The 25,141-nt window shown below is 40.8% G+C and overlaps 1 protein-coding gene across 2 annotated transcripts in view; it reads left to right on the top strand.

Annotated features, from left to right (window-relative positions):
• RCAN2 (regulator of calcineurin 2) overlaps positions 1–25,141 on the top strand; it is a 260,250-nt gene that overhangs the window by 12,448 nt on the left and 222,661 nt on the right. The window contains exon 1 of one of the 2 annotated variants that reach the window (XM_038554240.1): positions 23,797–23,836. The exons of the other annotated variant lie outside the window; for it this stretch is intronic. The gene's annotated coding sequence lies outside the window, so the exon portion shown is untranslated. Of the gene's footprint in view, positions 1–23,796; positions 23,837–25,141 lie in introns of those variants that run through there. 2 annotated transcript variants of the gene reach the window in all.

The raw sequence follows: 25,141 nt of genomic DNA, 5'->3' as shown, positions 1-25,141 counted from the left end.
GGCATATCTTTTAGGAAAGAAGATCCAAAGAATAATAAAGATTAGAGACATTCACCAGCTGATATTTGGGGGCTGCTGATTCCCGTGTATCTGGGAGGCTGATGTAGATTTCCCAAGAGATCCCAGCAGCACTCACTCTACCCCACCCCCCATAGACCATGAGCTCTCTTTGAGTTCTTCCATTTGTAGAAGGGTGATTCTAGATCATGACGGAGTCCTTCCTCTGACCTTGTGCAGAGACTTTCCCTTTAGAATCTGTTACCCCCATTCTTCTTCTCAGGACTCCTCATTTCTGTGTTCCTAAGGCTTTGAAAAGCTATAATAATACTTCTTCCTTCCAAAAGAGTGAATAAACAAATAAATAAAGATACAGATAATCTTCTTCCTGCAAAAAAATAAAATAAAAAAAAGTGATGTTCCAAGAGTAGAATATAAACACTTAGATGAAGGATTTTTTTTTAATATATGAGAAAAGAATCTTGTAGTCATTTGAAATCATCTAAATTTAAAAACATCTAGTAGAAATGGTCATTATCTAGTTTAGTGACATCCTCCCTGAGACAGTCGTTTTCTTTGCCAGATTTTTTAAATTCAGTTTTAATTATTCTTTTTTGATCAGGCCAGTCCTTTGAGAGATTTTCTAAAATTATATCTCTTTTTGCTTTTGGGTTTCTACTATGAGATATTTGTATGCAGCCTTTATAGTATCCTATTAGTGCTTAAGCCATTCATATACCTCTTTTCTTATCCTAGGGTTTGTGGTGGCTTATTTTTTAATATATAATACCATTATGAGGTTATTCCTCTTAGGTTGCAGAGCTTATGGCAGTCTTGTTTGCTGTCAATCATGTCAATGTGAATGCTGCCAAATATGCACGTTCCTTTTCCTAATTACAAATTGACTTTTTTATGGCTACTTATTAGTGAATCCTAGGGGACCAATATAATCATTGAGACAGGGCTGCTAGAGACCAGATATTATTTGTTCAGTTTCCTATTCTAATAAATAATGAACCACTAAGTTGTTTATAAATAAATCAAAAGTCCTTATAATAAATAACAAACTAAGAAGCAGTTGCATACAATTTGCAGATATAGAATGTTATAGAAATGCTACATGTAATAATCATCGGGGTAAGAGCTGTCTTACTAATGAGAACTAATTTAGAGCACATTGCAAACTGTATAAAATTACAGGTGGCCATTCTCCTGTTTCTGCTTCTTAAAATTCTGTCTTCTTTCAAGTTCTATCTTTTCCAGATTTCCTCAAGCTCTGAGCCTTCAAAAGAGCCACTTTTTTTTTGAACCTGTATTTATGATACATACATGGGCTAATCTTTATATCTCATTCACTTACATATTCATTCATCATTCATCATTCACTCATGTATTCATTTATTCACTCACACCCACTATGCACCAAGTCTGTGCTAGCCACGAGGGTATCAAAGCTAGAACACAGTCCTTGTAGTGAAGTTAGAGTCCAGGAGACTTTAAATTTTCTTGTTTACCTACATCCTCTGGACACTAAGCACTCTGAGGGTGAACTGCCTCTACTCATTCCTGCTGTGACCATCCGGCACTCCCACCCCTGCCCCGGCCTCGCTATACTCCTCACCATGGCCTGTGTGCGGTGGGCGCTCCATTCAGTGGTAAAAGGAACTGATCATTAAATCCATCCTAAATAATTCAGAAACACAAGATTAATGATTCCAACATCTTTCAGTGTCTTTAAAGCCTTTGTTCTCCTCACATAATTGCTAACCATAAAAACAAGGAACTCCAAAGATGAGTCTGTCTCCTCTTACTCTGTGTGTCAAAAGGCCTCTTCTCAGAAAGTGATCTAGTACACGCCCCTTATGTTCCAGAACACAAGTATATATGACTGGTGGTGGTGTCTGAACTCAGATCATTTTGAAATGCTTTTGTTGGGGTGAGACAGTGTGTTCTCCCCCCGCCCCTTTTTTTTGTGAGGCGAGAATGTGTGACTAAACAAATACTTGTGGCTATTGAGTACCTGGTAGGCAGTAGGCATTGGGCTGAGCACTTTCCATGTATTATCACACATAGTCTCTTCTGAGCCCTGTGAGATAGGCTCTATTTTTATCCCTATTTTATTTAGATGAGGGAACTGAGGCTCAGGCAAGTCGAGTGTCTTGCATAAGGGCTCGCAGGTCAACAAGTGGTAGAGCCAGGGATTCACCAGTGGCCCTTCTGCCTCTACAGCCCATCACTCCTTGTCAAAATGGGGTCCATAGAGGCATTCGTGGGGGAGGGGAAGACCACTTCTACATGGTAATGTTTAAATGTTGGTTTTTTTTTTATTTCACTGATAATTCAAAATAATATTAGCCACTTCTGGATCATCATGTATTAATGAATAATACTGCCGTATGATTTTGGTGACTAAATTTATGTTTTTATGTCCAGTCAAGTTGCTGCCAATGCTACTTTAGTTGCCATGGGCTTATGAGAATGAACTGGGGCTGTCATTTGCCTTCGGTGAAGGCACATGATGGTATAAGCACCAGTCCGATACAGTTTAGTTTTGTGAGGAGTGAAGAAATGTGGGAAGGGAGTCCTGTCTACTTTAAGGTGGGTGACGGGTTGGTTTGGAACCACAGAATATCCATGTTGGAGTTTTTAGTGTGAGTAACAGTGAGAATGGAGGGTTATTTTAGCAGAAACATCATCACCTGAACATCATATCAATGTTGTGAGTTTGAATTGGGTTTTTTAAACATTTCCTTTGTATTTGGCTAGGACATTCAGTTGGAGTTCGATGGTTTTAGAGGAATTGAAACTCTAAGAACTTAGTTTTATGTTCTTATGTATTTAAGGATTGTGGTCACAATAAAAATGGTTTAAAAGGTCTTCTGTACATTTTTTGGATTTGAGCAAACTGAATTCCTCTGCATTACATTATGAAAACTTCCAAAACAATGCTCTTCCACCCACCAGGTGGATCCCACCAGGGATCTGGCCTTCAGGGGTGAGGGAGGCATTGATGTATCCTTTCAACCTGTCAGCCGTATCTGGGAAGGTTAAGGTCTGACCTTAGAAGAAATTCTCCCTTGCTGTGGTTCTCCTCTGACTGGCCCTATCAATCGAGGTGCCTTTATATTCTTTGTCACTCCTTGTCCTGGCTCCGGTAACTGACAGTTGTGTCTGCCTATCACCCATGGTTTATAAATCATTTTCTCAGCACCACCATGAAGATTTGTGAACGCAAGCTAAGAAGTAGCACTGGCCCCACCTAAATGGAGAAGATAATGACAGCATATTGAGATTTAAGAGACTTCTGGCTTGAAAGGTCTTTCATTTGGTCCAAAATTATTACATTTGTTCCTTTTTTTGGGTAAAGAAAAGGAAAGCCCTGGTAAATGCAGACACTCAGAGAGGAGATAACATATCACAGTGTGTTTATCCTTAGCTCTTTAGTATTGCTTCTGATGAATCCCTGGTAAGATTTTTGGAGCACTGGAACAGAGACCAGTGAGATCTGATGCAAAGAGAGAAGAGGTTAATTTTATAGCAGTGGACATGCAGCATGGCTTGTGGGCTGAGGTCCGGGAAGCTGGGAAGTAAATGCTGGCATAAAAGCAATGCCAACCTTGGGGAGCTTCGGGGAACCTTTAAAAGAGAGGGCATTTTTTTCTGTGTTCAATTTATTGTCCTTCTCTTATTTAAAATTTTAGTAAGGTTTCCCCACTTTAATAAAATGTGTAGAAAAGTATCAAACACCTTGAAGTGCCCAATCAGTATTTGTGAATCACCATCCATTATTATTCCCTGACATTCTGCATGGTACAGGGAGAACCTTGCAAGGTGCTGAGTGGGGAAATCAGAGCTGGGCTTTTTTGTCCTGGGTGACCTGTGATTTCCCCACGAGAGGTGGGGCCTTCCCTTGCCTACTCTGGCCTCAGTTTTCTAGTTTATGACGATGAAGGGGTTGGACAAATTTACGATCAAAGTTCCTGCCAGCTCTTTCATCCTTTGTATATTCTTGTCTTTGCAACAGATGATCAAACCTGCATTTTATTAATGAGAATGGCCATTTGTCATTTTTTTTTTTTTTTAATGCAGGGCTCTTCTTAGGCAGAAGCTATGGAAATTCTTACTTGGTCACCTCTAATGATAAAGGTATGCAGTAGCTTTCCAGGACCTCATTAGGAAGAGCTTGTACACAGAGCTCATCAAACATTTCCATATGTTTAGAGCTAGCCATTAAATGGTAGGAGCTGTGGCCATTCCTTTCTCCAATGTTATTTTTAACCATACTACCTTCTTCAAGGGTAATTTCATTGTAAAGATGGCAAGATGGATGGATCCTAATCCCAGCCAAGTCTTCAACTAACCTTGGGGAGAAAAGGACAGCGCTGATTTTATAGGAATCATTAACTTTACCTTATTTTTATGCCTTGTCATGGTTCTGAGTGTGTTATCTGACACATCTCTTTTCAGTAGATAATATTTATATTACTAGGTAACACCTGTCTACCTTTTATTATGTACAAAGTTTTAAGACTTTGACTTGTAACATGACATTTGATTGTTACACATTACAATATCTCTGTCCACATTGGATAGATGAAGAAACTGAGGCCCAAGAAAGTTAAGTAACTTCACCAAAGTCATACAGCTGATTAGTGGCTCAACTGGGATTCAGAGCCAGGCAGTGGTGCTCCAGCATCTGTGTGTTTTGTTTTTTAAGATTTTATTTATTTATTCATGAGAGACACACAGAGAGAGAGACAGAGACAGGCAGAGGGAAAAGCAGGCTCCCTACAGTGAGCTTGATGTGGAACTTGATCCCAGGACCCCTGGATCACAAGCTGAGCCAAAGGCAGATGCTCAACCCCTGAGCCACCCAGGTGCCCCCAGCATCTGTGGTTTTAACACTGTTTAACACTAGCTTTTATATGTATTACACAAAAATGATGTGGACTCAATTTTGTTTTTATGGATTGAACCCTAAAGAGCTCACCAGTAACTTTATCCTAAAAAGGATCAACTGCTGCTCCAACTTTTTGCCCCTGCCTTCCCAGTTTTGACTTTTTATGCTAATAAATAAGCTATTAGGAACCCATAGAGCATTTGCAACATTAAGTTCTAGAGTTGGAGAGGGGAGAAAGGAGGATCTATGGAAGCAGAAATGCTACTGAGCACTTACTATAGGCTGCCTTTTGCTTTCTTCCTGTTTAATACTTTCATGGCTTCAGTGGCAAAGAGGCCTGCACTGATCACTCAATCAATACATGTGTATTGAGTGCAGAAGCAAGGTAAGGTAAGGAACTCAAGCTAAAGGACCTTCCGCCTCTAAGAGCCTTTCAACCTGTAAGGGCTGCTCCCATGTTTTGTAATTCACCATTGTGTCTACCTTGCCTGAGGGCTTTGCGTATAAGACGCCCTCATGAAATATTACTGAAATTTTGGAGCTGATAAGGTGACTGTTGATAGCATTGTGATTATGTTACTACTAGTATTCACTGTGTTGTTTTCTACATAATCATCAAAATAAATCTTTCATAAGCTTTATGGGTCATTTATTTTAGTTGCATGCCATATGTGTATGTGTATATATAATATATATTTTATTTATTTTTGTTTTTTCTTATTTTGGCTTGGTGAGATGGAAAGAATGGTAGATCAAGATATCGAAGATCTTCATTCTAGTCCCAATTCTGCTAATCTAGCTGTGAATCATTGGGCAAGTCTCATTTAACCACTCTCAGTCTGAGTTTTCTACTTTGTAAAATGAGAATTGTAATAACTGCCCTGTGATCTCATAAGGCTGTGTGGAGGATAAGATAGGTTTGGGGATGACAGATGACATTAGTATTTTCAGCATCACCCACCAGTGCTTCCTCATTATCTAATCCTGACTCCTTAATGGTGTCACCTTGCTCATCTGCAATTTTTTTTTTTGGGGGGGGTTCCAAATTTTAAAAGGAAGTCCATGAGAATACCTGTTAGACTAACATTGAAAAGGTAAAAGAGAAAGAAAACCCTTTTTGGTGACTAATGACATCCCCTCTTGACTCTGAAAGCTATGACAGCACAGATCTTGGTTGTTCATTTTGCTATGTTTTGTTCATCGGGCCTGGTAGACCCTCAATATTTGTTTGTTGAATGAATAAACATAACTTTTGACCCCCAGTGTTAGCTCATGGAATCAAATAGCCATCCTGCTCTGCACCAGAGCAGAAACAGTAGTCATCATCAGAGGCTGGAGAGTATAGCATTTCAACAACTCTGTTTTTGCGTAATTCAGAAACTAACCAAAGTGAAGGAAGAAAAGTGATTATAGCAAAATAAATTATCAAGTAGCAATAAGTAAAGACTGTTTGAATTTTAGTTGTTTTGCCTGTTTGAAGAGGAGTGAAGCCTTGGAAATTATCCTTAACTTCCCTTCAAGTGAATTGACCCTGGAGAAGTAAGGTGGGAATAGCAACCTGCTCTCATCTCCTTCCAAAAAAAGCACCCCCACCCAACCTCAATGGAGTTAACAATTCACTGCCTGCCTGAAGTTAAAAATAAGCCCTAATCTTTACTGTCAAGGAATTAGCCTGCCATAATATGACTTTTAAACTACCAGAAGGCGTGATCCTAGGGGCCTGGGATTGAGTCCCGCATCAGGCTCCCTGCATGGAGCCTGCTTCTCCCTCTGCCTATGTCTCTGCCTCTCTCTCTCTCTCTCTCTCATGAATAAATAAATAAATCTTAAAAAAATAAACTACCAGAAGCATGCTCAACTGAATATTTTTTGAAAAATGGCCAAGAGATGCTTCTATGACATCCTGTCAATGCTTGCTCCTGACTTCTATACAAGTAGTAGAAAGTAACGTGCAGCTGTTACAGGATTTCTTCTTGACTAATAGAGTTCTAAAAAAGTCCCCCAAAAAAGTCTTCAGTCATGTGCAGAGTGATCTCACCTCCATCTAGATTTCCAGGTGACCAGTTATTACCAAGTGGTTACTGACCTTCCTCTAGGACATGTGCTAGCTCCTGGGGGGAAATGGGCCCAAACTATGTTCTTTCCATGGTCAGTGGGGCCTCTTCCTATTGGAATGTGGAGTGAAGCAGAGATAAAAGAACTGTTTTAGATCTAACTTGGTTGGGGGTTAATGATGCCAGGGCCAAGGGAGAAATGCTAAGGTCAAGAATGGGACTTGATGCTACTCAACCCTGAACAACCCAGACACCTGTCAGGATTTCTGGGGATTTTTTGAAGATTGCTTTAACATCAACTTCAATGAAATAAAGGATTTTCAGGTATTTACCTGGACCAAGAGGAAACATTTCCAAAGCTTCTGGGAGATTCTTATGCAGAGAAACAGGAAAGTCATTTTAATCTGGTATTTGTCAGCCATTGAACAAAACACCTAAACAAATCCTTGGAAATCCCCAACAGTGCCTGAAAGAACTCCCTGCTTTACAAAAAACAAAACAAAACAAAACTATTCAAACCATAAGACATATATGATCACCTAGAGAAAAATAAGCCTTGACTTTCTTCTAAGGATAGAGTGGGGCTTTGGCAAATCATTTCTGGAAAGAAAATTCTGTACCTTCTACTGTCTGTTTTCCTTTCCTAGCTACTCATTCCTTTATCTTGTACAATTTATCTTCTGTTCCTCTTTTTTTGTAGCTGTCCTTTTAAAGGTCATGGAACCCCTAATCTGGAAATCAAGGTTATTTCTTAGTCTTTAGCCTCCCCAACTTGTACATAGCATGAATGCCCTTGACCATTCTTCCCTTTCTGAAACCTATTCTCTTTGCCTCTGTGAGATTCTTTTTTAAAGATTTTATTTATTTATTCATGAGAGACATAGAGAGAGAGGCAGAGACACAGACCGAAGGAGAAGCAGGCTCCATGCAGGGAGCCCGATGTGGGACTCGGTCACTGGTCTCCAGTATCACGACCGGAGCCGAAGGCAGATGCTCAACCACTGAGCTATTCAGGCATCCCATATGAGATTTTTTTTTTAAAGTTTTCCTGATTCCCCACTTTATCCATCTCCCACTCATTCCTTGCTTTTCTTTTTAAATTTTTTAAAATTTATTTATGATAGTCACAGAGAGAGAGAGAGAGAGAGAGAGAGGCAGAGACATAGGCAGAGGGAGAAGCAGGCTCCATGCACCGGGAGCCCGACGTGGGATTCGATCCCAGGTCTCCAGGATCGCGCCCTGGGCCAAAGGCAGGCGCCAAACCGCTGCGCCACCCAGGGATCCCCATTCCTTGCTTTTCAAACCTATCATCACTTAATCAGTGAGCTCAGGCTGCCAAAACAAAATACTGAGTGGCTTAGACAAGAGAAATTGATTTTTCACAGTTTTAGAGGCTGAGAAGTCCACCATGAAGGTTCTGGCCAGTTCTATTCTTGGGGAGAATGCTCTTCCTGGCCTGCAGATGACTACTTTCTCAGTGTCCTTCTTTGTACCTGTGTGGAGAGAAAGAATAAGAGAGAGAAATCTTTCTCTTCCTCCTCTTATAAAGTTACTAGTCCTATCAGATTAGGGCCTTATGACCCTAGGATCCTTGTGACCCCAATTAACTTTAATTTTCTTCTAAAGGGCCCTTATACAAATATAGTCACATATTGGGGGTTAGGCTTCAATATATGAATTGGGAGACACAATTTAGTCCATAGCATTTTGCTCCTGATCCACAGAATTTATGTTCCTCTTACTTGTAAAATACATTCACTCCACCCCAGTAGCCCCCAAAGCTCCCAAAGCCTTCTAGCTGATGCTAAAATCCAAAATCTCATCTAAATCAGATATGGATGAGACTGGTTCACAAATCATCCTGAAGCAGAATTCCTCACCAGCTGTGAACATGTGAAATCAGACAAGTTATGTGTTTGGGACATGATATAGTGATGGGACAGGCATAGTTTAAATATTCCCATTTCAAAAAGGAGAAACCAGAAGAGAGAGATGATGGGTCCCAAGCAAGTCTAAAACCTAATGAGGCAAACTCCATGAGATCTTAAGGCTCAAGAATGATCCTTTTTGGTTCTTAGGGCTTGAGATGATCCCCATCCCCAAGACTCTGTGGGATGGCCCTTTCCCTTTGGCTCCATGCGGTGCCACCCTCTTGCTCTGTGCTCTGTGCTGTGTGCTTAGGCCCCGCCCTCTGAAGCCAAGGAGGAAGCACCCCTGCCCTTGGGCCAGAGGTGGGAGTGGCAGCCTTGATCTCTGAATCATCTTTGGGGTCTTTTTTCCCCTTTTCTTGAAGCACAAAGCACCTAAGTTCCATTCATGAATGTTTAGATAGTCTCTACAAAGGTGAGAGCTTTCTTTCTAGTTGTCCTCTTTTCTATCTGAGCTATCTCCAAAATTGCTTTTAACATCTGCATTTCTACCAAGAATCCCTTTGTGGCAATCACACCTTTTCTAGCATGCACCTTAAAACTCTTGCAGCCTCCACTCATTACCCTGTTCCAAAGCCACTTCCATATTTTTAGGTATTTGTTACGGCAGCACCCCACTTCTTAGTACATAGATTCGTATTGGTCTGAGTGGGCTGCCATAACAAAATGCTGTAGTCTGAGTGGCTTGAAAAAGAGAAATTTATTTCTCAGTGTCCTGAAAACTGAGAAGTCTAAGACCAAGGTGTTAGTCAATTGGGTGCCTGGTGAGGACTCTCTTCCTGACTTGCAGACAACTGCCTTCTTGTTGTGTTCTTGTATGATCCCTTCTCTGTGTGTGCACTGTGCGGGATGAAGGTATGTGTGTTCTTCTTCTCATCATGCCAGAAATCCTATCAGATTAGGGCCCCAACCTTATGACTTCTTTTAACCTTAATTACCTCTTACAGGCCCCATCTCCAAATACAGTGTAAGTGGGGCTTGTGGCTTAAAATATGAATTTGGAGAAGAGGGGGCACAATTCAGTCCCAAACACTTCTTGCAGAATCCTATTGAGAGTGGCTTAGGGCCACTTCCAACCATATGCCCGTCTCACTTTCAGCTGAGTTCTTGGGAATTGTGTTAAAATGAGTATCTGATTATAGCACTCTGCTGCTTCAACATTCCCCACCCTAGGCTTTTACCAATCAGCTAGATGCAAAATTTATGTCTGAAATGTACAGGACAAGATGGCCTCACCCTAACTCTCTCCCATGCCTGAGTCTAGACTCCTTTAGTTTTCTGAATATTCCTGGAGCTCTCCCTCTTCCGTGCATTTGCTCAAGATTTTCCTTCAGCCTAGAGTGTTCTCCACCTCTTCCCACTCTCCTTCCCTTACACTTTCCCTAAATTTCTGCTGCCTCCTTACTCTCTATTCCCCAATACTGCCTGCTTATGAATCATTTTCTGATTCTCCTTCCCACCTGATCCCTGCCTCCTCTGAATCCCGAAAGCACTGCTTATTCCTCTCTTCCAATACTCACCTCATCCTCATCGCTCCCTCCATCTCAGGTCTGGGTGTCCCTGTGGAATCACGGTGCCTCTCCTTTACCACCTGTTCAGGAGTGGGTCTTTCTGTACAAGTCTGAATCATCTAAGAGGTATCACAGAACTTTGCACACAATAGATCCTCAATACATAATCTTAAAGGAGAAGATTACATATATGAGGTTATATGTAACAACCAAAAGTTAAAATACTATCTCCATTTTATAAATTTGTTCTCATTCTTTTCATAAGGAGTTATGTAAATAGTGCTCATAAGGACGGAATTATGGAAGAAAATGGTTTACTCCCCATGGATATCTTAAATAAATTATGTAGACCTGAATGGTAACCAGCAGTCTTTCATTATCTACTATAAAAATATTTCAGTGATTGATCTGACAATTATCACTGGTGAAAAATATCCCAAATTAGTTTTAGATAACAACATGTGGTTTCATCTGTGAAAATATACTGAGGCCATACACTGGCTGAACCTATACTGTACTAGCACTGCCATTGATGTGCATTATATTCTCTTGTGATTAATTTAGGTTCCTGGTGGTGATGTGCATGAGTCCAGACCATTAGAATTCTGAGATTTTATTGGTGACTTATAAACTATAGCTTATTAAAAAGAGAGAGAAAAAATAGTACAGGCAGCCAGTTAATTCAGTTCACGAGACATTGATTGCCTAATATATGCTGGGTATTGAGATATGACTGTGTGTGTGTGTGTGTGTGTGTGTGTGTGTATAATATAACTCTTACTAGTGAGAAGCTATAAAGAGGGTCATAACTGATCTTGGTGAATCTAACTGTACTATAAGACATTACATATAGCAGAAGAAAGGAGAAGAAAGCATAGGTATGCTTTAGGAGTTTCCAAACTAATGAGAGTAGACGTAAATGTATATGTACATTTAAATATGGCTTATAGCAGCAGAAAAGCATGCATGCATGTAACTAATCAAATTGTCCTAAAGCATGACTCCTCTAATTGTTCAGAGCTGTGAAGCCTAGGGAAATCACATTGTCGTTTAAGCAAAAACTACAGATTTGAAGCTTCATACTCTTAGGCAGCCCTATTGCTAGTCCTGTGAATGCTCTCCGTCTCTCTGGACTCCCAAAAGCCACCCCTAGTAGTTCTATTCTGGGTGCAAATACCGTATCTTATTATTTCAGAAAAATGTTCCTGTGCCTTCCTTCTCAGATTGATTGGCTAAATTCATTTGGAAAAATCCTCTGGATTCCTTCTTCTTTCAAGGAGACTTAAATGTCTTGCAGTGGGCTAACACCAAGGTTAAGTTTTGATTTCCCCATCTGTTCAAGAAATTCTAGTGATTCCCAACTAGCTATTATAGATACAGCCTAGCATTTCCACACTTCACTAGATAGAAGGTAGTTGGTTACAGTACAGCAAGATGAGGCCTATGATGGAGAAATACAGCATGACAGGGAATTTATCATGGAGTTAAAATTTTTTGGTGGCCTGTTTGTTGCCTGGCTGAGTACTGGGGAGAGGGGAAAATCATAGAGAGATAAGGAGCTACAAAGGGACTATTTCTGGACTTTGTTAGTTATGGTTGGATATCTAAAGTACAGCTATATGTTATAGAATGTTGCTGTTAAAAGAAGGTTCCTATTCATCTACTTTTAGAATGTATATGTGTGCTTTTATGTTAGGAGGCATCTTCCACCTTTTAAATGTAGGTTTCTGTTGCATTGTTTGGAATTTGAAAAGTATTTTCTTGGAGAAATGTCCTGAATCATGACAGCCAGGTCCCCAAGGCTGGCTAGCCCAAAAGGCTATATTACATGCTTGATATATGTGATATAAAGTACCAGATTTTTGGTTTGAGATATCTTAAAAACTATTGAGGTTGCTGCAGGAAAATGTTCAGAATTCCACGCTGGAATAAAAACAAGAGAGCTTTTTCCTCTGTAGCTTCCTGGGGACAACAAGATTTCCTTTTTCCCTCCCTCCTCCTTACTATGCAATGTGAAGATGAATTCTACTAGGTCCAGGGCCATTGGACTTGGGATTGGTGCTCTAGTGGAGGTAGGGGCTGGCAGGTGGTGAAAAGTGTATATGCATGATTCTTGACAGTTGAAGAAGGTTCTCAGCACTATTTTAAGTGCTTTGCGTATATTATCTTATCAAATTGTTACAACACCCTCAGGAGATGCTACCATTGTTATTCCTGTAAGATGCTGGTATGTTCCAGGACTCAGACCTTGCACGTTTTCTCTCTGTAAGCTCCCTCATACAATCCAATGGCTTTAAGTATAATCTATGCTACCTCCCTCCTGTTGAACTCTAGACTCAGTACTAACTGAGATGAATAAGAATCTTCTACTTAAATGTCCCAATATGAACTTCTGCTTTTGTCCCCCAAGACCTGCTCCTTCCATAGTCTTCTCCATCTTAGGAAATGGCAACTTCATGCTTCTAGGTACTCAGGTCAAAACTGGCATTATCCTTGAGTCTTCCTCTGGTTCATATTCAGCCCATCAGCATATGTTCCTTTTACATTAAAAATATCTGGAATCCTATTGCCTCTTACTATTTCAACTGCTACCTTTCTGATCTCTACCACCATTATCTCCTGCCTAAATTACTGGCAGTAGTTTCCTAATTGGTCCCTTCCTTCTGTCCTTGCTCTCTTGGTCTACTCTCCAAAGATCATCCAGATAAATTATTTTAAAACAGAAGTTGGGGCACCTGGGTGGCTCAGTGGTTGAGCATCTGCCTTTGGCTCAGGTCATGATCCCAGGGTCCTGGGATCAAGTCCTGCACTGGGCTCCCCGTAGGGAGCCTGCCTCTCCCTCTGCCTATGTCTCTGACTCTCTCTGTGTGTGTGTCTCTCATGAATAAATGAATAAAAATCTTAAAAAAATAAAAATAAGAGATAAGTCAATTCATGAACTCCATAATTCAAAATCTTCAGAGTAAAAAGCCAAGTCCTCTTCAAGGCCTGTAGAGTACTGCAATGTCCTGGCCTCCTGCTTTCCCTCTGGACTCCTTTCCTACCACCTTCCCTTCCTCACCATACTTCAGCTACAGAAGCATCCTGGATGTTCCCCAAACACACCAAGCTCTTCCCTTTCCCTGGTGGCCTCTTTACGCAACAGGTTCTTCTTCCAAATATCAACATGGCTCACCCACTTCCTTCTTACCCAGAGACGGGTTCTTGACATCTCTCTGTAAAATATATGAAATAACAAGCAGCCTGTACAAATCACATTACACAGGTTTTAATAGACTCTGAAGGGTATCTGTGCCTTCATCTGTGCCACATCCTGATGGTGTGGAGGGTGACAACACCACAAAGGAAGGGAACAAAGACTGAGCTGTGCATGTGGCAGAGAGAGTTCATTGTCTCCACATCTGTGTCAAGTTCAAGCCATGTTTATGTGGTTATCACACTTGTTTTCTTTTCCCCTCATATGATGCACTTTTCACATCCTTTAACATTTTTTAAAAAGATTTTTATTCATTTATTTGAGGGAGAGAGGGCATGAGTGAGGGGAAGGAGTAGAGGGAGAGGGAGAAGCAGACTCTCTCTCCACTGAGCAGGGAGCCTGACACGGGGCTCAATCCTGGGACCTCGGGATTATGACCTGAGCTGACGGCAGATGCTTAACCAACTGAGCCACCCAGGTGCCCCTCCATGTCCTTTTTAAAATACCTGTACATCGAGTACATTTTATTTTATTTATTTTATTTTATTTTATTTTATTTTATTTTATTTTATTTTATTTTATTTTATTATTTTAATTTTCAGAGAGAGAGAGAGAGAGAGCACAAACCAGTGGGGAGAGGCAGAGAGAGAAGGAGAGAATCTCAAGCAGGCTCCACGCTCAGTGCAGACCTCAACACTGGGCCCAGTCTGACAACCTTGCGACCATGACCTGAGCTGAAATCAGCAGTCAGACACTTAACCCACTGAGCCACTCAATGCCCCCTCCACTGAATACATTTTTAGCGTTTTGTGTCTAGTATCTGAGGTAATTGTACATCCTAAGTGAAAAGACTATCAAGGTTCTGTTAGGAAGAAGGGATGAAATGGTTTTAAGAAATGTAAGAAACAGAGGAGATGAGAAAGTAAGTGAACTGGTAGAAAGACATAAAATGAAGAATTGTCTGGGTTGGTGTAATGAGTATTTTGGGGCATCTTCTCTGTGACAGACACTGTCTCCCAAAATGCAGAACTATTAGGTAGCTATAAAAAGAGACAAACAGCCAGTTTCTCAAAAAGCAACATCAGCCTAAAATAATGTCTCTCATCTTTCCTACTCCCTCTGTACTGAGTTAGGCTTTAGGAATCAGTGGTCTTTGATCATCTTACAAGAAGCTTTGACACCTGGGTGGCTCTGCGGTTGAGCCTCTACCCTTGGCTCCGGTTGTGATCCTGGGATCTTGGGATCGAGTCCCTCATTAAGCTACCTGCGGGGAGCCTGCTTCTCCCTCTGCCTTTGTCTCTGCCTCTCTCTCTCTGTGTCTCTCACGAATAAATAAATAAAATCTTAAGGAAAAAAAAGAAGCTTTGACATCTTAATAAGAAGCTTAAATTATGTTGGCTATTTTCCAGTTAAACATGTGGAATACTGCTGGGATTGGCTAGGAGAGCAGGCAGTTGAAGGGGCCCCAGTTTTCTCCCCTGATGTGAAGAGCTTCCAATGCCATGCTGCAGTGTTTGGCAGGCCCCTCAGATTGTTCTAGTTGTACTTGTCAGGAGTCTGAGGCTACAGTGGCAAAGCTGCCATTTGATTATCGTGGTGTCTGCCATGATGATTTCTGCTCATTAAAGGTACAAGTGTTTCCATCTGCTCTTTTGGACAAGTAGAAGGATGATTTATATCCTCCTCCCTACTTCATTTCTTTTTTTTTTTTTTTTCTTTTTGTACTTTAAAGTTTTGATTTAGATTCCAATTAGCCCCCACTTCATTTTAAGCAAGGCCTTTGGCATAAGGCAGTGTAGAGGCCTTACAAAGTGGCCACCGGTTCTTAAAAGGTATGTAGGTGGCCTTTGGCCACCATTTGGCCACTCCTACCTGTGTCTTCCATGGACTCAGTCTCTCTCCCTAAACCTTTCCATAGGTCTTCCCCAGAAACCTTACTGCCAACATAGGTTCTCTCCTCCATCCTCCATGAGCCTGGCCCCTGATGAATTGCTGCAGAGTGAGAGATGAGGTGAATTGGCCTGTCCGGAAAACTGGTCCCAATTGCAGCAGGCCAGAAAGGACTTTAATGAAGGTTTTGGTTTGTTTTTTTTCTAAGCTAGAATCTGGGTCAGCTCTGTCTTGTAAACAACACATGGCACCAGAAGTGGGGGACTAATTTTGGATCATCCTGAATTGTGACTTTCTGACAATGTGGAGGACACTGCCCAGCCTGTGTTGGCTTCTCAGTTGGGGCCCTTGGTCAAACAGGATTAGGGCAGGCAGCTTCATCTAGAAAGGAGAAGATATGTTCTAGTGTGCAATGCAGAAGGTCCAATCAGCATTTGCTCCTATAGGAACCCAATAGATACTGTGTTTGTAAGCCTGAAAGAAGGAGAGAAGAGAGGGAGAAAGAACATTTTTGACCAAAAAATATAAAAAGGGAAGGATTTTAAAAGTGACCTGAAGCAGTCAGGGCTATGACTTACTTTCAGATCAAAAGTGAATTGGTAAATGTGCCAGCAATGAGTGATGAGGAAGAGAGGGTGGGAATGCACAACCTGGATTTAACACAGCAGGAGACCATGAAAATCTGAGATTCAGGAAGTCACTCAGTTGAGAAAGTGGTAATCAAAGGTGAACAAAGCTCTGGGACATCTATTAGGAGGAGAGGTGGGCGGGCGGGGAGTGGGGGGAAGGATAGGGACAGAATGAATGAGACAGAATAGCAATAACTCTGGGTGGAGGCTGGGGTGTTATATTCCATTTGTCTTGCCAGCACAGCGGATCAGAAGCCGTGCTGGGTGCCAGCCATTACAGGAAGAAGCAAGAATGCTCAACATATGGGAGGAGATGTAAAAACATCAATAAATGGCTTCCCTTTGCCAAAAGTTGTAAATAACAACACATTTGCAGACAGGCAAGTGGAGAGGAGGCTCTGGGCAGTCCTCTCAGGGTGGAAGATGCTTGGCTGGTGTTGGGGGCTCTATAGCAGGGTGAGAACTTTCTGTGAAGTACCCTGGAGCCTGGTTGAACACTGACGGCATTTTTTTTATCTAAGTTGGAGAAGGACACTGAAAGGAAAGGGAATGGCAAATAACACTTTTAAGTCAGTAGCAGAGAACATGTATTAGCAAGCTAAATACCCAGGCTAAGAAACTCCAGGAAAGTCCTTATTTTTGCTCTTAACGTTATGCCAAATGAGAACAGGTAAGTAGCTAAAGGTGGAACCAACCATAGGATTAACAAGTGTAAGCCAGTGGTCATAGCAAATGCTAGCATTTCCTGAGTGATTCTAGCTGCTGCCTCTGGCCTAAATTCTTGACTAGGATGATCTCACTTGAAGCTCTCAAGAGCCTCCCTACCCCAAAGAGTGAGAGACAAACCAAGAAACAGACTCTTAACTATAGAGAACAAACTGATGGTTACCAGAGGGGAGGGGAGGATGGGATGAAATAGGTGATGGGGATCACAGAGTGCACTTACCATAATGGAAAAAAAAAAAAAGGGAAAAAAAGAGAGAGAAAATAAACTCTTGATAGTCCTGATTTATAGCTCTTGAAACTGAGGCTTAGTGAGTGAAACTAACTTGCCCAAAACTACCAAGTAAAATGGCTGTGGAAGGAGGATTCAGACCTAGACCCCAGAGGCCAGCCATCACCACCAGTCTGTCTTCTTTCCATTGACAGTCAACAGCGAGTGGAGAGCTGGGATTTGAATCTGGGTTTGACTTTTGAGTTCTTGCATTTCTTGTCATAGAAGCACAACCTCTTCTAAAGACCTGAAAGTAGAACACCCACCAAAAATTTAGGTATTTGGGGAGTGGAGGAAGGGCGTATTAATCCATATAATAACTCTATGAAGCCGGTACCCTCATGGTCCCCATACTGCATACGCTACCCAGGGATCTTCAGTAACATGTCCAAGGTCACACAGCTAGAAAGTAGCAGTAGCAGGATTCAGACCTGGCAGTCCAACCTCAAAGCCTATGCTTGAATTTCCTCTATACACTGTGCCTTTCTGTGTAAAAAGACTGATGACTCTAAGAATGAGAAGATGTCATATGAGAGACAGTTAAGGAATTGCTCTGTTGAAGACCAGGATGGCCCATATTAAAAATCGTTAACATTTACTGAGCACTCACAGTGTATCCTAATCATTGTTCTAAATGCTTTATTTGTGTTAGCTATGAAATCCTCAAACCAGCACTCTGATGGATACCCTCCTATTCCCCACTGTTAAAGAAGAAAAATTCCAGTAAGAAAAATTGAAGATATAATTGGCTTTTGGGTAGCATCCCATCTAGCAAGTAGAGGGGAGCTCCAAATAGTCATACTAAATGAAAGGTTTTTATGGGAAGGAGAGTGGAACAAGAAAGTTATTAGCCACAGGAAAGAAAGGATTGTTTCAGGCAAGATCATCTTCTCCTTCCTGGAAGGCCAGAGGGTCACCAGGTGGATGACCATATCTTCCTTTGATGGGGATGGTGAAGGCCCATGTGACAGGTTACCATTGGTGCTGATCAGAAGATTCCTGACTGACTGGTTAAGACCTCATTTGTGGGGGAGGTTGAAACTACAATTAGCTTAGACAGTAAGCTCGAGTTTGGTGACTTGACTTAGCCTAAAGGGACACCAGTGTGGGCCCTTGGTTTTCTGTTTACCACTACTTTATAGGTAAGGAAACTGACCACCGAAAAACAGTAACTTTCCCAAGTCAGACAGCTAGCATGTTGGGAAGCTGAGAATCACATTCAGAACTTGAACTCCATTCAGTTCAAGAAAGGTGACCTTCCAAGGGTAGGGTCCTGTTCAGCAGCTACTGGGGTTCTCCAGGTGGGGAAGACACAGCCTCCACAGCCCCTCCTGCCCTCAGCACGGAGGAGACCATAAGAATTAGAAAAACACAAGGAGCAGCAAAACAAAGTGTCTTGAGAGGTAGGACAAACACAGGACAAGGGGTGAATTAGGGATGATCTCATCTTGTGCAGTGGGGCTCATAGTGGGGTCTGAAGGCAGCAGCCCTGGAAATGGCTTCAGGATGAGCGGCGTGTTGTTAGGTGGGGTTGAGGGCTGGCAGGAGCCAAGAGAAGTGAGGAAAGCTCAAGGAAGTTTGTCAGGGTCACCCAGCCGTCTGTCGATGTCATACAAAATAAGCAGTCAATAATTGTTTGATGCTGTTGTCATTACTGGCAGAGCTGGAGCTTGGTGCTGAGAATCGGGCTTTCCTTCTCAGCACTAGTGAGAGAGTAGATAGTAGATACATCTGGATGGGAAGACTGTCATCTTGTGGGGGTCCTAAAATAATTGCTTTTATTGAATTGCTGGATCTTAGGGAGTTATGGAAGATTTTTAATGTGGAAGGGACATGGACATTTAGCGGTACTTGGGGGGAAGCATGTTGTATGCTGGGCACCGAAATGAGGATATTTGTCTCTCTCTCCTCATTCTTTGCCCTCTTGCATTAAAAAGAGCTTACAATCAAGCTGATCATCCCCTGGGAATCTTATCAGAGGGAGTGCTGCCTCCTAATGAGTTCTGACCAGCTCTCTATCCCTCCTCCTCCCCCTCCCGCTCTGAGCAGTCTTCCAGTCTGGCTTTTTCTTTCTTACTAGAAGGTCTGAACAACTCTGACCCTTCTTGGCTGGATTTTTTCAGAGGTGGGCTGCCCCATCTCTCCCTCCCTACTCTAGATCCTATTCACTCTTTCTCCTCAGTGTTCTCAAAGCAGAAGGTGAAAGATGACAGGATAAATCTGACTTTAGCTACCATAGCAACCTTCACCTGCTTCACTGCTCACTTTTGAAGTGTTATCCTCCTGTGAAAAGTTATTTTGCATATAATTGCTAGGCTTATCCGGAAGCTTGGGGCTTTCTTTAAGCTTCTTCTGACAGCAGTAATGAAAGGATGGTCTTCTGCTTCCACGCTGGGCTCAAGAATACATTGTCCCCAACAGCGCAAACATCAGACTCTGCCATTCTCCTGGGCTTGTTTGTGATTGCTCCCTCCTTTTATATCCAGTTTAAGATCTCCGGATCAGTTTAAGACATATTCCACAGTGCTGCACACACATTGTCACTCATTCCCTTTGACTCTTTCTGTTCTTAAAAACAAACAAAAAAACACAGTAAGAACTTGTGAATCTGTGGCTCCACTATATAGGCTGGTTTGAGCTGTCATTTACAAATGACTGAGATTTAAATACTTAAGTTCAGTTGAGGTTAAACCTATGAAATGTTTAGATTACTGCCCAGTTATAAAGATTGCCCGATCTCTTCACTTGATCCCAGGAACCTCTCTCTCCATCACTTTCTGTTGTGTATGGTGTTCCCAGTGGCTGAGCCATATACTCCACATTAGAGTTCCCTTGCCCTCTGGTTTGCAGTTGGATTTAGCCAATGGAAGGCGCCAGCAGGTCACAGCAAGAGAGCAAGATGAAGAGGTCGATCCCTCTGGTTCCCTCTTTGTGGTGTCACTGCGGATTGGCTATAGCCCCCCCCTCAGGGGGGTCCTCTGCTTGCAGCCCCTTGTGTGTCCCCATTCTGAAAACCCCTCCCCTCTTCCCACCTCTTCAGGTCTAGGGATAGTGCTAACCTAGGGTTTTGAAATATCTTTTGTGGTTTCCCTATACCCTGCCCACACTTCTGCAAACATTAAACTCTTTTCGAATGATCCAATTTGAGCATACCATCTGTTTCCTACCGGGACCTTGACTAATACAATGACCAAAGCTTTTCTCTTTTGGGTGGTATGTTCTAATTATGTTTATTTTCTTTCATAAATCTATGGTTTGTTGTAGGCCATTCTTTGTAAAAATAGATTTTCCTGTCCTTAAGAACAGCTTCCTCAATCCTCCAACCTTTCATAAAAGATGGTGTTTTCTCTACTTGACTCTTCTCTTGCAACAAGCCTATTTGAAACACATTTTCTTGATGATGTCAGCTAGTGTTGTGAGAGTCAAATACAAATGCCCTATCTGCTTGTTCCATCTGACCCTTAGTAAATTTGAGACGCATCTTGCCCTTTTTATTTTACCCATTGGAAGAAGATTCAGGATTTTCAGATCTTCCTGGGAGATCATGGGCATTAAAACCCTACAGATGCATGCACATATTCTGGTCAAGTTTGTAGACCCATCACTCCCGTAGAATCCGGTACAAAAGGAGAGGATGGAAACAACTCCCCCTCTTCCCCAGTTTCTTCAAAGTTCATAAGAAGCTGCTTCCTTGGGGAAACTGAATTAATTGCATTGTTTTCCTGGGGGAGCTTAAGATAGAGCAGTGTGCCAGAAGGTGTCCTAAAGGGAGCCATGACTGAGGAATGTGGATAATTTCCTTTGAAAACCATGAGTGGAAAACTGCATGTTCCTAATTCTTTCAAGACTGATCCCAAATGGTATCAAGAATAGCATGAAGTTCACACAACTCAGCAGGTGTGAAAATTCTGCAGCTGAATTAAATAGGTCCCATTATATTTCAGAAAGAGCTCTAATGGGTTTCTATGGAGCAGAGCCTAAGAATATCACCTCTCTCCTTTGTATGTCAGGATGGCTGGGATGGTTTGTTGTTACTAATATTGTACTTCAGTCTCCATTTAAGATGGATAAAGATGAGCAAAAGGCCTGGTGTATCCCTCAGAGGGTCTAGATGTTAAAATACCAAAAGGGCATCAAAAGTACCTTACCCATTAGGCAAGACCAAAAATAATAGCTGAGGATATGGTTTAATTTAAAATGAGTATTGTGGTTCATGCAAAGTTTTTCTCCTAATAAGCTTATTTTGTTCCAGCTATCGTTAAAGAATCAATTTTAGAGCCAAAGGGATTTTAAACACTGTAAAACTTTAAGCTGTGAGTTTTCTATTCTTTAAAACTTTGAACTGGATTCATTTAACCTTATATTCAACTTTAAAAAATAGCTGTAGACATTTCTTCTCTATTAATGCAACATTGCATTCTTAGTGGTTATGATTACTAGTCAGTTTGGCACTGTCATTTTTAAGTCCCTCCAAACCAACAAACCTCCCATAATCTCTTGACTTGTTTTTCAATCAAATTTGAACTTCAAGTCAAAGTGAATTATTCATTAATCATTTCCAGCTATCCTATTTCCTTATTTATCCTGCTCAGCTGGCCATAACATGGAATTGAGGTACTTTCTTTTCTGTTTATTGCTCTTATTGCAAAAAGTTTTAGATTCCTGTTCTTCATTTAAAAAGCAGACAAGTTAAATCTTTAAACATTCTTTTGTGTGAGGAAAAATAAGCCCAAAGTAAGTTGCTTTTTAAAAAGTCTTTCTCATTTTTCTCCCTTTGTGGATCATTATTTACTATTTTAAAAAAATCTTACTTTCTAGAAACTAGAAAATCTTACTTTTCTAGTTTCATCTAGAAAATGAAAAATATAGGCAGATATGAATACCAAATGAAAGGTTTCAACACTGGAGAAAACTTTTGTTAAAGGTTATAAATTCCCCTTTCTTGAGCATCTTTAAATCCAGAGATAAATCGTTACCTCTTTTGTATATTTTCTTCTGATCATGGAAAAGTAAAAATCTCCAGGTGAGAAGTGACCATAACAGAAATGCCAGCCAGCCAGCCAGCCCCCTGGTCCCTGGATTCCCTCTGTGACATCCTGCCAGATGTTTGTCACCTGCTCCATGGAGCTTACTCATTGGTTGTCACTGATGAAAGTTGCTCACTAAGATATGAGGCGGGACAGTACTGTTTTAACCTGAATTGTTGAAAGATTCATGGCACCTTTTATTATATTGAATTTTTTCCCATGGTTTGACTTCTTTCTTAGCACCTTACACAAAAATTCTATTTCCTCTTTTGGAAGTTGAAGGCAACTATGACTTCACTCAAGACTCCTTTCCTGTGCTTTCCTAGGCTATGTCTTCCCATGCCCCTATTTTTCAGATGACACGACTTTTGGCCCCAGGATAAGCCTAACTAATGTCCTTATAAAGACTTCCAGTTTTTCTCTAGTGAGTGGTACTCAGAATTGGCCGTCATGTCCTCAACTGGGGACATGTTGAGGGGACTCAAGATGAGATTATTACCACCCTAGCCCTTCCAAGGTGGTGTTAGCCTTTTTTTATAGGACATACCTTGCACTATTAATGGGATGATTTTACTTGCTAGTGAAGCTAGTATAAATATGCACATCTCCGTGGAGGTTTGCAATCTTGTTTTTGTGGCTTTTTGTTTTGTTTTGTTTTTTGCCATGGATCTCTGCTATTCTCCTGCATTTCCCCTCCTTTTTTATCCAGACTTATATAAGACTTTCTAAACCAGAAATCCTATGAGCAAATGCATGGATTCCCATTTGCATGAGATATACCCCATTCCCAGAAAGGTGGAATTTTCTTAGAATTCTGAATTCAGAAATCCAAATCTCATGCATATTGATAACACTGTGACAATAATGATATCCAACAGAATCGAATGTCTCTCTGAGGCCCCTTCTCCAGGGTTTAATTATACCAAATAAATGTTTGCAAGGAATGAAGAGTAGGGGTTTTGGAGATCTTCATTCTTTGTGTAGACACCCAGCAATATCTACATGATTCTTGGTTGTTGAGGGAGAATTTATTCCCTTATTCTCGCAACAAGCATTTATTCATTTGCTAATTCAGTGATACTGAGTGGGCAAATATCTCTAAGCTTCAGGTGACTAGTCTCCATAGTAGGAGCTGTATTGTCTTCATTTCAGGTCTTTTAATGGTTAATTGATAAGTGCTATGAGGTTATCTGAGGATCTCTGATGAAATCATTTTCACGTTACAGCAAAATAGTGAGATAGTTGAAAATCTTCCTGTCTTCAAGCTTCTTCCTTCATTAAAATTAGTGAAATTCAAGCATTTATATTCTCATGGCTACTAACTTTGTAGGATTATAACCATTATTGTGTTGTTAGTAGTGTTTGGGAGGGACAGGATTGTTAGTTTTCTATTTCAATTGTTCCCTTTGTGTCATTATCATCCTTCCCCCCTACTGGAGTCACCAGTGAGATTCATACCAAATATTGGAGCAGCATCTCCATTCATTTCTCATTTTAATGATATGGGCTTAACCTTCATGGACGTGTCCACATGCTTAATTAACGATAGTGGATGGCAACCACTTCCATAGTGCCAGATTCCTCTGCTGTTGCCTTGCTTTTGATGAGCCTAGAAGGAGTAATAAATAACTTTAATTCACATATTATTTTGCAGGTTTCAAAAGAGATTCATGTGCTTCATCTCATTTGATGTTCACAATAGACCATAAGGTGGATGAAGTTATGTTCTTTCTCCATTTTGCTGATGTGAAAACCACAGTCCAGAAGGCATGCAACATAGAGAAGGAGTGAAACCCAAGTGTACCCCTGAGGCCCTTTCCAGCATGTCATAAAGATGTCTTTTCTCTGCATGTGAAGAAGTTTTGAGGTTCTTCTAGAGGACTCTTTATATTTTAATAGTGGAGAATGGTTTTCCTTTACCAGATGCACATGATGATGGAAATTTATGCTTTCTAAATGTCAAATAACAGAATAGTTAAATAAATTATGACAGATCTGTACACAGGAATACTATGTGTCTATTAAAATTAGTGTTTTCGAAGAATACATAATAGTACAGGTAACTGCTCTTGATTATATCAATGTTTTGAGAAAGAAGTGGGATACAAAACAGCAGGATCTCAATTTTGTTTAGAAATTATACCTGTGAAAAAGCACTAAAACTAAAATGAAAGTGTTAGTACAGTTTTCTTTGGATAATAGGATTATGGTTTGCTTTTAGTTTCTTTTTAAAATACCTTTCTGAAGTTTTCAGTTTTTTCTTCAATGAACATGTGTAATTAAAAAAAAACATAAATATTATTTGAATTATCCATTGCAGGTTTTTCATTTTAGCTAAAGGAATGCTTTGAGAGGTTCTTGCTGCCTTCCATTTATAAAATTCCATTTTATAAATCACACCTTAGCATTGAGGTGAGCAGGTTGTTTTCAATATTTGTGGATATATTTGTAGTAAATATTATTAGTGTACATATTTTAAATTGGCCACTATAAATTATTTGCTTGTCTGTTATTTTTTTTGTCTGTTTTTTTTAAACACGGCTCTTTTATAATTCATTGATTCAGTCAAACATCATTTTGAGGCCTTGCTACATGAACCAGGCTGAAGATGCACCAGTGAAGACAGGTCAGTCTCTCTTCTCAAACTCTTAGGGTTTGAGATGCAGACTAGTAAAGTAGTGAACACAGTGTAGGATGATCCATGGGAGAAGGCTGTGCAGGGTGCTCAGGGCATGCAGAGGAAGGAGGCCATGTTCAAGGCCATGGGAGAGGTTGGGAAACTCCCAGAAGACATGCCCCTTGAGCTGAAGGCAGCTCTTCTCTTTTGGATGACCAGCCTCAGATTCAGAGATAAGGATGATACATGTAAATCTTCTTATGCTATGCAGGCAACTGTTGCTTAAAAGTTGTTTTACAACAATTCAGAGTTTTGAGATTAATTTAAAAAGATAAACTAGTTCTTTTGGGCAATAGGACCTTTCCATTTCTTTATTAGGGGTTCTTTTAGTCTTCAGA

The sequence above is a fragment of the Canis lupus genome, chromosome 12, assembly GCF_011100685.1.
Source record: "Canis lupus familiaris isolate Mischka breed German Shepherd chromosome 12, alternate assembly UU_Cfam_GSD_1.0, whole genome shotgun sequence".
Classification (NCBI taxonomy): domain Eukaryota; kingdom Metazoa; phylum Chordata; class Mammalia; order Carnivora; family Canidae; genus Canis; species Canis lupus.
This window is presented reverse-complemented; position numbering and strand designations above follow the sequence as displayed.